The following is a 17,717-nucleotide window of genomic DNA, read 5'->3' on the forward strand; positions in this document are numbered from 1 at the left end:
ATTTTTTTCAGTTTTTTCATGCAGTGGAAATGCATGTTTCTTAAGTATTTATTTGAACACCAATAAGTGTAACAAAATAAAACATATTGTAAACATCTTTATCACTTAATTACTGCCTTTTCACTGTATTATTTTAAAGATTGGAAACGAATAGATTTTAAAGCTAAACTATTATTATACTAAAACATTATTTTCAGGAACAGCTCATTTAATTTCTAAGTTGATATTTGACGTAAACTCTAGCCAAGATTTTAAAAGTGCAAAATAAATATTTATAATGTGCTAATCAAAACATAACGTATTAAACATACTGGAGACATGCATCGACTTTTTAGTTTTGTCGACTATAGGCTATATTCAGGTTTCTATACGCCGCTATATATATAGGCTATATACGCCGCACGTACTGCTACAGCAGTTCTGAGATCACCAGGACGGAACCGAGAACTTTTAGTTTTGGACACGTTCGATACAGCGAACTGATGAGTTGGAGATACTGAGCATGCATGATAGCCCCGTCTCTGAACCGAACACGGAGGCAGAACCATTACAACTCTGCCATCATTAAGCGCACCCACCGACTCTATACACTACGTGATTGGCCTGACTAGATTTTGGTTTCTAGGCTAATTAATGCCTTTTTCTGAAAGTATTTTTATCGGCCGGGATGATAGAATTGACATCATTACTTGAGAGGACGTAAAAGAACTGGTGAAACGTTTTTTGTTTTTTTTTACCGGTTCATTGAAACAAACTGTCTGAAAGAACAGATTTGCGGAAAATAACCAGATTTCCCATCACTATTATATACAAATACAATATTACAACAAAACATAAAACAAACCCAGAAAAGCAAAGCAGAAAAGTTCATTGTTTAAGTTTGTTGAGATTTTTGGATGTCCACAGCTCAGTGACTTTGAATAATAGTTGGCCCCTCGTGGTTCCAGGAAATTTCTGGATCACTGCATCTGTAAAAAAGACAAATTGTTTTATTGGAATTATTGAATTTGTTTTTAATAAGTCTTTACTGTTGTAACTTGCTGTACTACGGTAGTTTGGAAAAACAGCATACTCAGTTTCCTGTAGGCTGGAAGGTGATGCCAGTTGTTCCTGTGAGCTCTGTTCCTTCGCTTCATGACATTTTCCCAGCTTGCCCATTGTACTAAGGAGTTTTGGCATTTCTAGTAAGCAAAACACACACAAAAAATTTGATAATCAGTATTTTCAATTTCTTTAGCAGAAAATGAAGATCAGCTGGCCTAGCAGAGTGGATTAGTTGATGGCATTAAAACAGATAAACAGATATAGACTTGTATATAAGTAGAAACAGGCAAAGCAACATAAACACCTGACAGACTGCATGTACTGGAATTGGCTGTGAAAAATGACTGTCAAGATCTATGGAAAGTTTTTAAAGCATTTAATTTCTAAATGTAGTTAAGAATTTGTTTAATTAATATGTAATAATGATTTTGTTTTATTTTATCCTGAAGCAACAACTTTATAGTGGGCAGCCAGTTATTTTTTACATTTGAAATGCAGATGCTAGTTTTAGGTTGGTAAAAAAAAATAATCTTATGACCTTTTGTGTCTAGATGATCCGTATTGGTCTCCTCTTCAACAAGCCTAGGGTTTAGCCTGCATTTTCTTTTGCTCAGAAGTTTTGGACTGGGCTGATGTTATGTCCTCATTTGTTTTCCTAGGGTGGACTGTCTCTCTGTGGGGAAAAAGGGGGAATAGAAAATGCAGAATCTAAAACAAAAGATACAAATATGGCTATGATAATGACAACAACATAGGCTGACCAAATGTAAACGTTTATGCACCCACAAAATTATTGATGTCATAATGGGGGACAGTGTTCAAAATATTAGCACACATACTGACAGGAATTTAATATCATGCAAGTTTACATTGACATACATTTGAGATATGTTTACTTTAGTATAATTGTATTAACGTTAGTAGTTCTAGACTTTAAAGGCATATATTGTATTTTTTTCCTCCACTAACTTAACGTTACATGATGTGTTTGACAGCTGAAACCTTAAAGATGAACTGAACTGAAATTTGAAAAAAGGTGACATAACAGATGTATTGTATTAATTATCATTGGTACAATTTTTAAAATGGCAGAATTTGTTAAAAGGGATAAAATGGTACATTGAAAGTGTTGTTTTTGTTACACGGGCGCCGCCATGTTGGATTTCAACATTCGACTACGTCACTGGCATGGTAAGCCACTCCGCTGCCTACCCGCACCAGCAGAACAGCTGTAGCTTGTAAACAGTCTGAGGCACGCTGACATGGCTGAAGAAACAGAATTTTTAGCGACACACTATCTAGAGATATGTACTTTCGTCAATGAGTACATGAAATGTCTGACAATGTCTGCATTAAATGTTTTATTTACACAAGTTACAAGTTCAGCACATCACGTTAACGTTACACGAATCCTTGATATTCGGCTGAGGGGAAAAGATTCCTGATGTATAGTTCACGGTAAAGGATGGGATTCTCCTTTCTAAATGCACCCTCGCACATAGAATGAACTGCCAGTACGCTGTTAATCTAAACAGTCTGAGAAAAGTATAACAAGTTAGCCCAGCCTAGTCGCCTATTCGTAAAATACCCTGCTACTGATGGGGCGCTCGCGTCTCAGCTCGGACATCCATTAGAGACAGCATAGCCTCCTCCAACACGTTTCTCTCACCGAACAGCATCCGAAATGAACGGTGCACGACGGTGATTCCTTTTTTCGCCGATCAATAAATGTTCCAGGTTGACCTCTCTGCAAAAGATCGACTCCTGTGCAGTATGCATACTCCACAGCGCTCGCGCCCACATCACTTCTCCCCAAACGATCCTGTACTGTAATGGCTCGTTTCCACTGAGTGGTACGGTACGGTACAGTTCGGTTCGGTACGCAATTATTTGCGTTTCCACTGTCAAAACTTGTGAATGGTACCAAAAAGCCGAACCGTACCGTACCACTTTTTGGGTACCCTTTCGTTAGGGTACCTAGCACAGTGAAAGGGTACTAAAAGGTGGAGCTAGACTCACTGCAGAACGGTGATTGGTGGACAGAGTATCGTCACTCGCGCGTGCTACAAGGGCATTAGAAGCATACAGTTGAAATATAATTCTACTGTTATTGTGTCACAAAATGTAGTTTTAAGAGTTTTTCAGGCGAGAAAGTAGTTTTTTAAAGCTCAAATCTGTGGTTTATTTATAGATTTATGATAATTTGACTGAGATCCATTCTAAGCGATCACCGGACGCTCGCGCTCGTGTCCCCCGCCTGGAACAGCCTTTCCTCGGCTAGTCGTTCTGATGTTTGCCGCTGACTCGGATTTCTTTGTAGTGGTTAAACATGAGATATAGTTCGTCTTGTATAAACCTAACAGGTGATCTTTGGTCTCGTGAATCTATAATTCGTTCCCTGGCCAATAGTTTTGGCAGAAGGCTACGTGAAGTTTCATATCTTTGAGCGCTGAGTAGGCTATTTGACTGACTGAATTTCTTGATGTTATATTTAAGCTTTACTGTATATCTTTTTGTACTTTTTACTTATACTTTTATAATGGCTATTATTGATAAAACTGAAATTCAACGAAAAGAGATAGTTTTGTCATTTTTTATTTTATTACAAGATCATCTGTAATGTTGTTTTTTGCAACATTTGTACCAATGCGATAGCCTATGCAATACATTAGGCTACATATTGCCTGGAATATGTTTAATATTTTTAAATTTAAACGAAAAGAGGCAAGGTTGTTTTATATTTAGTTTTGTTATAAATACATGCAGTGAATAATCAAGGCTATGCGTTGCACATTTGTGTGCTTTAGAATGTTTAAAATGTATTGAAATGAAATCGAAAAGAAGCAGAGTGCTGTTTTATAGCATATTTCGTTTTATTGTTGACAAAAATGAACATACAGAGATAACGTCTCGGTTATGTATGTAACCCTCGTTCCCTGAGTAGGGAACGGAGACGTTACGTCAGAAGTGACGGAGATTGGGGGTTTCGCATAGAAAGCCAATCCTCTTCGAGTATTTAAAAACGAGCCAATGGCATGCAATGCCTTGGGGCTGCGGAATTTTGCATAGCGTACTCCGCCCTACTCCGTGAGTATAAAAGGAGGAAGTGAACGCAACCGCAGTATGTCTTCGCTGAGGAGCCAAGACTGAACTCGGCGTCTACCCAGCGATACAGCAGAAGTGGCAGGGAGACGTAACGTCTCCGTTCCCTACTCAGGGAACGAGGGTTACATACGTAACCGAGACGTTCCCTTTCGTAGTCACTTCGAGTTACGTCAGAAGTGACGGAGATTGGGGGTCTGTGCCATCACGCCATCTTCAAGCTGTCTTCCAGTGCCCTGCGAAAGTCTGGACCCCTGCCTTACCTTTTTTTTTTTTTTTGGGGATCCCACTTTGACACAGGATTGCCAAGGTACACTGGGAAACATATCCCGGGAGGGACATGCTACCAGCTGCCAACCGAAGGGAGGACTTACGAATACACATATGGCCACATAGGAACGCATATGGAAACACTGGAGCACCAACCGCAGGTGGCTACTAAAATTCAACTCCAGGGGTGGCAGATGGCTTGCCAAGGGAAGACACATGCTCAGAGAGGCTTACAGTGGATAATACACATGAGACGGTTACCAAGGGGAACCGTACGCATGGAGGCACCTAGCCAGCATCCAGAGCAACAGCAGTGGTGCCCGCATCGTCGGTGCTGGAGGACTCAAGACTTCAATGGAAGAACTGAGGAGATATCACACTTATCCAGTCCGGGGAGTGGAGTGGCGAGCAAGCGAAGACACCTGAGCGGATCCAGAACTGGCCGAACGAGTACGTGAGAGGATACCGGCTTTATTCGCAGATTATAGAATCTGGCGAAGGTGTTGGGTGACGCCCAGCCTGCAGCTCTGCAGATGTCTGTTAGGGAGGCGCCATGCGCTAGAGCCCAAGAGGAGGCCACACTCCGAGTGGAATGGACCGTCACACCAAGGGGGCACGGCCGGCCTAGCTGCTGGTAAGACAAAGCGATGGCGTCCACTCTTTCAGTGTGACAGCCGTTGCTTTGAGAGAGCCCTTCCCTTCTGGCTCCCCCCATGACAGACAAAGAGCTGGTCTGAGGTCCTGAAACACTGCGTTCTGTCGACATAGGTGCGGAGAGCACGTACCGGACAGAGCAGTGCCAAGGCTGGGTCTGCCTCCTCCAGGGGCAGCACTTGCAGGTTCACCACCAGGTCCCGGAGGGGAGTGGTAGGAACCTTGGGCATATATCCAGGCCGGGGTCTCAGGAATACGTGAGAGTAAGCCGGCCCGAACTCCAGGCACACTTCGTCAACAGAGAGTGCGTGCAGGTCCCTTACTCTCCTGATGGAGACCAATGCAATCAGGAGTGCTGTCTACATAGGACAGGGCAAAAACTCACCGACTGCAAAGGCTCCAGGGGAGGCCTCTGCAGAGCACCCAGGTCTACTGAGAGGTCCCCAGAGGGCAGGAGGGGAGGGAGGCGGATTTAGCCCCCTCGCTCCCCTCAGGAACCTGATGACCAGGTCATGCTTCCCATAGACTTACCTTTCACTGCATCATGAGACGCGGCAATGGCCGCGACATAAATCCAAAGGGTGGAGGGCGACAGCCTACGCTCCAACCCCTCTTGCAGGAAGGAAGCACGACTCCGATCGAACATCTCCGGGGGTCTTCTCAGCGAGAAGAACACCAACTGACGAAGAGGTTCCACTTCAACGCATAAAGGTGTCTCTTGGACGACGCTCTTGCGGAAGTGATGGTTGCCGCCACCGCAGGTGGCAGCGAACTCAAACCTGCCTCGTCCCGTCCAGGAGCCACACGTGCAGCCTCCAAAGATCGGGACGAGGGTGCCACAGAGTGCCCCGTCTCTGAGAGAGTTTTCCGGTCTCAGAGGAATAGGCCAAGGAGGTGCTGTCGCGAGGAGCATGAGTTCAGAGGACCACGTCTTGGTGGGCCAGTAGGGGGCTACCAGCAAGACCTGCTCCTCGTCCTCCTTGATCTTGCACACCACCGTGCAAGGAGGCTCACTGGGGGAACGCACACTTGCGTGGGCCCCGTGGCCAGCTGTGCGCCAGCGCATCCGAGCCGAGAGAGCCGCGGGTCAGAGAATAAACTGGGCGCAGTGGGACGAGTCCCGAGAGGCGAACAGGACTATCTGTGCCTCCCCGAACTGGTCCCAAATCAGCTGGACCGACTGGGGATGGAGTCGCCATTCGCCGGAGATGGAACGGGCCCGGGACAGCTCGTCGGCTGCCCAGTTCCGGTCTCCAGGAATGTAACTGCACGAATGGACCTCAGGTGCTTCTGACTCCATATCAAGAGGTGGCGGGCGAGCTGCGACAACCGGCGCGAGCGTAGACCCCCCCTGGTGGTTGATGTACGCTACTGCCGTAGTGTTGTCTGAGCGGACAAGCACATGCTGGCCCTTGAGCACGCTTGGAAGCGGTGCAGGGCGAGCCGTACTGCCAACAGCTCGAGGCAATTGATGTGCATGAGGCGCTGGGCTCCTGTCCAGGAACCGGCGGCTGCATGCCCATTGCACATGGCACCCCAACCCGTGGTAGACGCATCCGTGGAGACAACGAGATGCCTGGAAACTCGCTGAATAGGGACCCCTGTCCGTAAAAAGCTGAGGTTCGACCACGGGAAGAAGGTTCGGCGGCACGTCGGAGTCACTGGAACTCGGAGCGAGCCGCGATGCCATGCCCACCTCGGGACTCGATCGCGAAGCCACAGCTGAAGCGGTCTCATATGAACAAACCGAGCGGCGTACCGCGGATGCCATATGCCCAAGGAGCCTCTGAAATAGTTTCAGTGGAACCGCACTCTTGCCCTCGAACTGTCGAAGACAAGCCAGCAGTGAGTGCGCGCGCTCGTTCATGAGCTGCGCGGACATGGCGACCGAGTCTATCTCCATGCCGAGAAAAGAGATCCTCTGCACGGGGCAAAGTTTGCTCTTTTCCCGGTTGACCCGAAGGCCCAGACGGGCTAGGTGCCGTAGCACCAGGTCTCTGTGTTCGCAAACCTGAGCTCGAGAGTGTGCTAGTATCAGCCAGTCGTCGAGATAGTTCAGGATGCGAACCCCGTGTTCGCGAAGGGGAACAAGGGCTGCCTCGACGATCTTCGTGAAGACGCGAGGGGACAGAGCTAACCCGAATGGGAGAACGGCGTACTGGTATGCCTAGCCCTCGAAGGCAAACCGAAGAAACGGTCTGTGTCGAGGGAGAATGGAGACATGGAAGTACGCGTCCTTCAGGTCGATCGCTGCAAACCAATCCTGATACCGAACACATTCGAAAATGCGTTTGGCCGTGAGCATTTTGAACGGTAGTCGATGGAGAGAACGGTTCAAAATGCGCAGGTCCAGGATCGGTCGTAACCCACCGGTCTTTTTTGGGGACAATGAAGTAGGGGCTGTAAAGCCCGGACCTCACCTCGGCTGGAGGGACCGTCTCGATTGCACCCTTCGCCAGCAGGGTCGCAATCTCCGCTCTCAAGACTGGGGCATTGCCACCAACCATCGTGGAGCGAACTCCCCTGAAGCGGGGAAGAGACCGTGCGAATTGGATCGCGTAGCCGAATCTGATCGTTCTGATGACCCAGCGGGATACCCGGGAAGCGCTAGCCAGGCTTCCAGGAAGTGAGCCAACGGGGTCATGCGAACCACAGACGTCCCCCCGGAGGGGCAGCGAGGCGGGTCGACCGGCATGCGTGCAGGAGTTACCCCGTCCGGATGCACCGTCGAAACCCGCTCCCCAACAGAAGAGACCAGGGAAGGCAGAGCGTTGCACGGGGGTCTGTTCTGCCGGGGGTCTGGCGACAGAGGGGGAAGGGATTGGCGTAGCCCGGGGACGACACACGCACCCTTCCGCGCCCTCCGAGACAGAGAGGAATGAACGGGGCGACGCACTGGACGTCGTGCGCGCTCATTCCAGTCTGTGTGCTCAATGACAGTGTCAGCTTTTCCTCAACCAGCTCAGGGAGCTAGCTAGAACAAAAGATTCTCCACCGGCCCTCCACCGGGGAAGGAGGGGCCCTGCCACCGCCTCCTGAAAAAAACCATGACACTATCACTGAGCGGCCCGCCTCAGGAACATCGCTTCGCCTGGCGTTTAGCGGGGCACACGGCCTGAGGGGGGGGGACGCTTACCTGTGGCCTCCTCCGCGACGCGAACCGGCTGAAGGCTGCTGCTGGGGCCGCGTGGGAGGGAAGGGAGCCGCAGGGGGGCGTCCCCGGCGGCGAGCTGGCGGAGGCGTCCAAAGCCGACGGCTGGTTGGAGGCAGCAGCTGGCCGTCGGGGCAGAGAAACCGCCTTCGTCTGCTCCTAGGCGGTCGAGAAGTGCTGGGCAAAGTCCTGGACCGCACCGCCGAACTTTTTTTTTTTTTTTGATGCTCCTGGACCACAGCGGTGGGCATCACCTGACCAAGGGAGCGAGCGACCGCCTCCGTGACCCGTTTAAGGACAAGGTAGGCGGCAGGCTCGCAGCTCGCTTGGTCCGTCACCTCCTCGTGCACATTCCTGAGCAGCTAGCTTTGTAGGTGCTCATCATATGCAGGGCGGAGGCTGCCTGTCCCGCCGCTCTACAGAATCGCGCCGCCATAGACGACGAGAACCCATAGGCTTTGGAGGGGCATCTGAGAGCAACCGCCGGTTGACCGGGGGAGCCCCAGCGTACCCACAGACAGCCGCATCGCCGAGGGGAGGAAGGGCGGGGAACTGAAGCACGCTTTTTTTTTTTTTTTAATTTATTTATTTTTTTTTTAGTGCGTGTCAGTTCCGCATGCAACTCGGGGAAAAAAAGGAAATTGGGGTTGGCCGTGGCCGTGGCCGTAAGGCGGCAGCGTTACCCAAAAACCAATTATCCAGCCGCGAGAGATCGGGATAGGGCGGAGTTCCACCCCCACCCGATGCTCACGGAGGCCCGAGATAGCACGGCCATCATCGCGGGATCAGACACGGCGACGCCGACGCTCCCGAGGGAGGCACCGCGGCCGCATCCTCACTTCCCGAGGAGTCAAGCCCGCCTTGTGATGCTGCGATCGTCATCGCATCATTCTCTGGAGCGCCGAGCGAAACAGACGGTACCTCAGAGAAGCAGACGTCTGAAGCGATACAGCGCTCACTGGCTCTAACACTGAGCGGTGGGTGTGACCCGAGAAACTAACGTCGGGGTTTTTTGTCACACATTCACCGTCATATCACCCTATCCGCGAGTCGAACAGCTTCTATTTTAAGAAGCAGAACGAGTAACGGACACGGGGACTCTCACTATCAGATCATTGAGTCTCGATCACAGTGTAGAGATGCTCATGTTCCCATTCAGAAGGAACATGAAACATCCGCGAACGCTGCTCTGCATGCTGAAGCCCAGGCACACACAGAGCAGCGATCGCGACCATCAGAGAATGACATGAGACGAACGCACCCAGAAGAACACGGGCGAGTCGTCTTTAAAAAGACGTGCCGCGTGCAGCTCTTTCACTTAAAGAGAGGAGGAAATTCACTCTTTCAGCGCTGAGGCGACCAGGGAGAAGCGCAAAGTCTGGCAGACCACTGCTCAGATCGCAGGCAATGCAGAGTCTCGCTGGGTACCGCCGTCACACCAACACTGAAGAGGACGCTCGTCTCGAAGAGTCTTGAACAATGAGAATGGCTTTCAGGAGTGAAGAGTTCTCTTGGCTCCGAAGCGAAAACATACTGCGGTTGCGTTCACTTCCTCCTTTTATACTCACGGAGTAGGGCGGAGTACGCTATGCAAAATTCCGCAGCCCCAAGGCATTGCATGCCATTGGCTCGTTTTTAAATACTCGAAGAGGATTGGCTTTCTATGCGAAACCCCCAATCTCCGTCACTTCTGACGTAACTCGAAGTGACTACGAAAGGGAACCGGAGTCGCATAGCCAGAGCGAGCTGAGTGCCGCTTTCAAGAACGCGCTGTTCCATAAACAGAATTACTGGACTCGCGTCCTCGGGATCATTCTCCTGAGTCGGACTTTGCGTTGGCTTCTTGGAAACGCCTAATGCCAGCGCTTGTTTCTAGTGACAAACATGCCGAGAAGCAAGAACAAGATCTGCTGTCTGTCATCCATTGTTATCGCTTTCTTCGCGCGAAAATGACGTCGATCGCTTCTTTCCAGCATACCACGCCTATCAAGTAAGGGTACTGTTGGCGGTGGAAACGCAAGCCTGATCATGGTGTACCCGACCCGACCCGTACTGTACTGTACCGTACCCCTCAGTGGAAACGAGGCATAAGTGAAGCCTAAAACTGATCGTCCTCCATGTGGTGGTAGTCAGACACTACCGGCCTGTCCCTCGCGGGCTCAAATGCGTAATCCATGCCGTTAAAAGTGTTCATTTTCGTCTGTGTATATGGGACCTGCAGCTGTTGTTTATAGAGCTCCGCGGGTCCTACCATGCCAGTGACGTCATCGAAATTGCCAGCGCTAACAAGCGCAATTTTGCGTTGCTTATAAAAAGCTATATTAATATTTTTTATTAAAATGTTTAGTGTAATTTACTTTTAATTGTCATAAACAACACGTTTTCATCGTCGATTTTTTTCAGTTCAGTTCATCTTTAACGTTACTTTTTTAAAATATATTATTCCCACATTAAAAACATTTAAATATCTTAGAATGATGCACTGCGGTGTAAATTGAACGTTAATCTGGGCCTACAGCTTGTAAACATGACCACGAAAATGACTCATGAGAACATGAAAATGCAACGCACACAATAAAGCAGTTAACGATAATATTAGCGTAAAAAAATACATAAAATAAAAAATAAAAAACCTTAACAGTTAAACACTGAATATCTGCTCAATTATCCGATCTGTACTAGCTTCGATATCATCAGTAGATTTTAAATAGCTCATGCAGTTCAGCGATTATTATTTTAATTAATGTGCAATATCAATGTTTGAATTATAATAAAAGTTCAGAAATTAACTTACCTGCAACAAGGCTGCAACACAGTTGATTCGTACGGCCATCCGCCTTTAGTTTTTCTTCAGTCCACCTCTCCACTCAATTAAAAGCCTACAGATCTCATCAAGTTCGTCAGAAATCATTCATATTGAAGTTTTTTATGTGTGATGTTGGATGGAACAGTGCTCCAACTTTAATTATCAGCTTCTTCTTTCCACTCGACACAATAATATCTGTCTGCAGAGCCCCTTCTCACTCGACAAGGCGAACATTCTTCATCCGTTGGTCTTTGAATGCGCGTAAGTCTTTTTGATTCCGTTTGAATTTTGGCGCGCCTAGGCAATGACGTAACGCCAGCAACCAATCGGAATATAGACGTCCTTCGCGCTGGCTGATTCCGGAGAAACATACAAAGTAAAATTTTTGTTCCTACTTCCTACCAAAACATTAGTAGAAAATGGAAGAGAAGCTAATAATCGCCGTTGCTGGGTTTCCTACAGGTTTCCTATAATTTATGACATGACTTTGTTTGCTTATAGGGACCGCATGAATGCAACTTTTATTTGAAAAGTATACTCGTTTTAAAGCGGGAATGCAAGTCATTTGCTCACAGTGACACCGATTTGTCAGCAAAGAATGGTAATAAGAACTAACTATTAAGTTTTTTTCCAGACCAAATGACATAAAACGATTTCCGTTTCCGGTGAGAGTACTCTGTGCGCACCTTGCTGCCGCTTCTTGCTGGAACTTTTCTGTTTGTTTGTTTGTTTTGCTGCTTTGCGTCTACCGGCTCATCTCCTTCTTTACTGAACAGTCGTTTTCCTGGACTTTATTATTGTCATTTCCCTGTGGATTTAACGCGGAATCGCGGATACTGACAACTGACAACTCTCCAACTCATCACTGGCACTCATCCAACCTACACTACTCTGCTGCTGTTTGCCGATCTTCGCGCTGCTGTACCTTCTACGTAGGTGGCTGGTGAGTCTCCACTCCCTCGCTTATCTATTGTGGACAGTTTTTTGAGTGGCAGATTACCCCCTATCATTCAATTTATCTGATAAGGTCTGCATACTGCGTTGATCGTGCATAATTAGCGCTGAGAGTGTAACTGCTTTCTTGCACTCTATTGCAACGGGAAGTGCGTTCTTAAAATTGCCAGTGATGTCGTGTTGTTGCTACATGTTTGCGGTCTAACTATGTATACTGCATCCAACGTCCCGGTCCCGGTACTGCCTAGAGTTCTAACTCTGGGATTATTACTCTGCTGTGTCGTACCCATGGCGCTTAACTACTCGCTACTCCAACTGCGTTGCATGAAAACGCGTCCTCGTCTTGACGCGACTACATACAGACTCTGCACGGAGCTCGGGATTGCTAGGCGACCCCGCTATGTCCATCGCTCCTGTCGCCTCCACTTCTCATCGCGCTGCTTGTCGTCTTCAGCCATTCCTTCCATCTGGTCGAACCGCTCGGATACCCGCTGTTCTATGGTGTCTTCTCGTCACCGTGGAATAAACCTTTCCTCATTAAAAACAGTTTCATGTGATCCGTCTCTGACCGAAACGCGCAATGACTGCGTGTTTCATCCTGCAGTTGCGCTATTTAACTGTCGATCCCTAACAGATAAGGCTACTGTGCTTTGCTCACTACTAACTGAGAAAAACTTCGACTTATTGCTCCTCACTGAAACATGGCAAACTCCTAATGACTATTTCCACCTAAATCTTCTCACTCCCTGTGGATACAGCTACCTGGCCAAACCTCGTTTGACATCAAGGGGTGGTGGCCTGGCTGCTGTTCACCGCAGCAGCATTCCAGTCAAAACTATTGATTTTCACGTGACTTTAACTTTTGAGTATTTAGCTCTCAAAGTTTCTGGTACATCTCCAATGATCTTGATTCTCCTGTATCGTCCACCTAAAGCAATCTCAGATTTCTTCAGTGAACTGCATGAACTGTTAACCCTTTCCTCTGCCTTATCCTCTTGTGTTATATTACTTGGTGATTTCAACATACATGTTGATACTGACTGTGCAGAATCGCGTGAACTTATGTCATTATTTGAATGTTTCAATCTTGTACAACATGTCGATTTTGCTACACACTCTAAAGGTCACACACTGGATCTCGTCTGCACTACTGGTCTATATAATGTTTCTGTGCTTGGTTCTCAAATTGGACTGTCTGATCACCTCCTTGTTGAACTAAACTGTGAAATGCCTCTTCCCCGCCTCAGGGTGAAATCCACTATAACCTTCCGTAACCTCAATTCTGTAAATCCAGTACTGTTTTCTGAATCTGCACAAACGTATCTCTCTGATATTACTGAACACACTAGCTCTCTTGATATCCTTACCAAATATAATGCTGGTATTTCCACTGCCCTTGAATTTCATGCTCCTCTTAAAAGTAGAGTTGTACCTTCTACACACTAGGGGTTTCACAACTACTGATTTTTGCTAGTCGACTAGTTTTGCATAACAGTCGACGACTATTCGACTAGTCGTTAAATGGTTTATTCTAGCGGTGTGCGACATCACGAATAGTAAATGTCTCCACGATCTGCTTTTGAAGAAATATGGTCGTAGTATAGTGTTACAGTGCATTCTATCAGTTCTGGCGCCTCTCAACTGTACAACGCGACGTAGCCTACACATCACACGTTAAGGAATAGGTACGGGACACTGCAATTAACAAAAGTTCATTGTTTGCATAAGCCTTGCCGGTTAAACATTTAATTCACGCGCTGTTCTAACGTGCGCTTTCCTGAGCACGCGGCATATCCCCGACGCTCACAGGCATTAGAAGCCTGTCAAACAGCGCTGGACTAAGTTATCTTTCAAGTCTTATTATGCTAATACTGTTAAATACACACAATATTTACATAAACAGAATTGGCTATGTCTAAAGTGCAGCCTCCCCATATAGAAAGTGAAAGCAAACATTTGAGAGAAAATCTGGTGTAGGCTAATATGCGTCTATATTAAACACGTCGCGTGCTGGTCTAAAAGCAAGAGTACTCGTATTTTCCGCACTATAAAGCGCACTTAAAAGCCTTTAATTTTCTCAATCCGGCCTTTTCTCAAGCTTTATAATCCGGAGCGCATTATATCAATTGCTCGCGCTCGTGTCCATCTTCTGCCCGCTTTGTCACACGGCCAGTTCAACCTCGTATAAAATATCTCCCACTCACGAGCGCTCTCTCTAACACACACACGAACAGACACTGCTGTCAGCAGGCTGCGAATGTAAGTTACGTGCTCGCCCCAGCGCGCTCACGCTTACTAAATAAACGCCTCACCTCTGACGCCGCGCACTCGCTGCATTCCCTTTAGCACATCTAGTGGATGCATAATGCAAACCCAGTCAAACGTTTGAAAAATGTTCTAAAATAGGTAATTGAAGGTGCGCCTTATAGTGCTTATAGTATATAGTACTGCCGCTTGTATTTAAAGGGATAGTTAACAAAAAATATATCTATATATTTGTCATCATTTTGTTTCCGACTAGTCGACTAAGGCCAACAGCGCCAACTAGTGGTTGTGACAGTCGACTAGTCGACTAGTCGACTAGTTGATGAAACCCCTACTACACACACATCTCCCTGGTTTACCCCTGCACTTCGCAAGCTAAAAACAGCTGGTCGTCGTCTTGAACGCCTTTATAGGAAAACTGGTTTGACTGTTCATCTTACTGCTTACACTGACCATATCCAATTGTACAAATCTGCTATAAACACTGCACGCTCTAGTTACTTTTCTACTATTATTAATAATGCGTCTTCACGTCCCAAAGCACTGTTTTCGGTGGTCAATAAACTCACCAACCCTCCTGCACCTGTCATTAGTAACCCGGCAGACCTCTGTGAATCATTCCTTCATTTCTTTCAAAATAAAACTGATAGCATTCACAATCATTTCCCATCCATGATCTCGCCTGTCTACACACACGACTTCGCCACTGCATTTACACCTGGTACTCTCACTAATTTTACCCCCCCAACCCCTGCTTATATCTCTGAGCTAATCAACAAAGCAAACACATCTTCCTGTCATCTTGATCCTGCTCCTACTACTTTACTGAAAAAATGTGCATCTGTGATTTCTCTGCCGATTTCACTTCTCATCTCCCAACTACTAAGTACTGGTTCTGTTCCTCTGGAATTAAAAACTGCTGCTGTCACTCCTGTCCTAAAGAAACACGGCCTTGACCCCACCAACATGGCCAATTTCAGACCAATCTCAAATCTACCATTTCTATCGAAACTGCTCGAGAAGGTGGTCTCTGCCCAACTTCAAACACACTTGTCAGCTAACAACCACTACGAATGTTTTCAATCTGCTTTCCGCACCCTCCACAGCACTGAAACAGCACTTCTCAGGGTTGTCAATGATCTCCTCTTGGCCACCGACTCCGGCTCCACTAGTATTCTAATTCTTCTAGATATTTCTTCTGCATTTGACACAATCTCTCACAGTATTCTCATCTCGCGACTCTCTGCTATTGGTGTTTCTGGAACTGCACTAACTTGGTTCACTTCTTACCTGTCCGACCGCCAGCATTACATCTCCATTCGCCAGGCTAAGTCCACTACTCTCTCTGTCCCACACGGTGTTCCCCAGGGTTCTGTTCTTGGGCCTCTTCTCTTCATCATCTACATGCTCCCATTAGGTAACATCATCCGTCATCATGGCTTTAAATTCCACTGTTATGCTGATGACACCCAACTATACATTCATTCTCAATGCAATTCTCCTTTTCCCACAAATTCCATATCAGCCTGTATTGATGATTTAAATGCCTGGATGACTAGTAATTTTCTCAAGCTCAACACCGACAAAACAGATCTACTTCTTATTGGCTCACCTCGAATCACACCCCGTTTCTGTGTTGACAATGTTCACATTGCTGGAGTTTCGGTTCAACCTTCCACTACTGTTAAAAACCTTGGTATAATCTTTAATTCCTCTCTTTCCTTCCTTCCACACATTTCCTCGCTCACTAAGTCTGCCTTCTTCCACCTTCGTAATATCGCGCGTTTGCGTCCATTTCTGAACATCAGCGATGCTGAAACTTTGGTTCATGCTTTCATCACATCACGGCTTGATTACTGCAATTCTCTCTTCTATGGCTTACCCGACTCTTCTATAAATAAACTCCAATACATACAGAACTCTGCAGCTAGGGTCCTCACATACACTAAGAAATCTTCCCACATCACTCCGATTTTACGCAGACTTCATTGGCTACCGGTATGCTTTAGAATTAACTACAATATCCTCCTTATCACATTCAAAGCACTCCATGGTCTTGCCCCCTCTATATTTCTGATCTCATCCATACCTACTCCCCAGCTCGCACACTTAGATCCTCTTATACTGGTCTTTTAAGGATTCCACGGCACAAACTATCATCATTTGGTGGAAGGGCTTTTTGTACTGCTGCCCCAACTCTCTGGAATTCTATTCCCCAAGACATCCGAGACCTCTCAACATTACATAAATTTCAAAACTCACCTTAAAACTTATCTTTTCGCTTCTTGTTTCTGCTGATTTCTTTGTTTTGGTACCACTATCTCAATTTATATTTGTTTTTTCTATGTCATGTTTCTATGTATCAACATTTTGTATTGTTTATATGTCATATTGTTATGTGATGCTCACTTGTACTTAACTGTAAAGCGACCTTGAGAACTTTGAAAGTTTATTTTATAAAATAAACATATTATTATTATTATTTATATTATAAAAGGTTATAAAAATTGCTGTCAGTATAAAAGGTTTCTTCAATGAATTGCTTCAATGTATGCTGGTGACTTTTCTAAATAATTATGAAGGAACATTTTAATTTTTTTCATCAGTGACATCAGTTTTTTGCAGCTCTATCATGCTTTGTTGGAGACATTAACTGTGTATTATTCTGTATCATGTAGTGCATGTATTAAAGTATACTGTATATTGTCTTACATATAGAAATTGACTTTATTGATATATGGTTGATTGTATGAAAAAAAGTAAATTTTGCAAATATAATTTGTTTAGTATTTGTTTTATTTTATGAGCCAGTTAACATAAGGTAAAATTAAAATAAAAAAAATTGCTAATTCTAAAATGGGATAGAAATTGAAAATAAATGTGGATTGTGTAGACTTGTTTAAAAGATGTTCAAATAAGGAAAAGGAATACAATAAAAAGGAAACCATAAGCATGTGAAATGTATGTTTTTTAAATATATTTTGGCATATATAAATTTAACATATCAGTGAAATATATGGTTATAACATACAAAATTATATAAAGAATAATCATATGTTGTATTAATATATGTCAATATACTCATTTAATATGGACAATTTATATATGTTATAAACCTATATCAAGATATATCTGAGATATATGTCATAGCAATATATTGTCATATATTTAGCATATATGACAGCGTCACTTGCAGGGACATATATGTCATATATTACATTTCCGTATGGGTGTGCTTGTTTTAACAAGAGAAATAGTCGACTTTCACTAATAACACAAAATAGTTAACTTACATACCACCACTGCATCCATATGAAGACGTTGTTCTGCAGGTTCGTCGTCGTCTTTTTCGAATTGCTCGCTCTGGCTCAAATATGTAAGGCTTGATGGACAAGTCTTCCATTGTTGACATTTTGTTAACGTGTGAATAAAAATGTTCTTTGAAGCTATAGTAATCGTATATCTCTTATC

General features: G+C 45.6%; 1 long non-coding RNA gene across 1 annotated transcript; it reads right to left on the reverse strand.

Annotated features, from left to right (window-relative positions):
* Nucleotides 1-870: 870 nt before the first annotated feature.
* On the reverse strand, nt 871-1,791 carry LOC148981641 (uncharacterized). The gene is made up of 3 exons (XR_016168170.1): nt 1,583-1,791; nt 1,073-1,181; nt 871-968 (listed from the first exon to the last, which is right to left on the reverse strand). It is a non-coding gene; the product is annotated as an uncharacterized LOC148981641 (long non-coding RNA).
* Nucleotides 1,792-17,717: the final 15,926 nt, after the last annotated feature.

This window comes from Pimephales promelas, chromosome 4, assembly GCF_988280905.1.
Source record: "Pimephales promelas chromosome 4, fPimPro1.hap1.1, whole genome shotgun sequence".
In the NCBI taxonomy this organism is placed as follows: domain Eukaryota; kingdom Metazoa; phylum Chordata; class Actinopteri; order Cypriniformes; family Leuciscidae; genus Pimephales; species Pimephales promelas.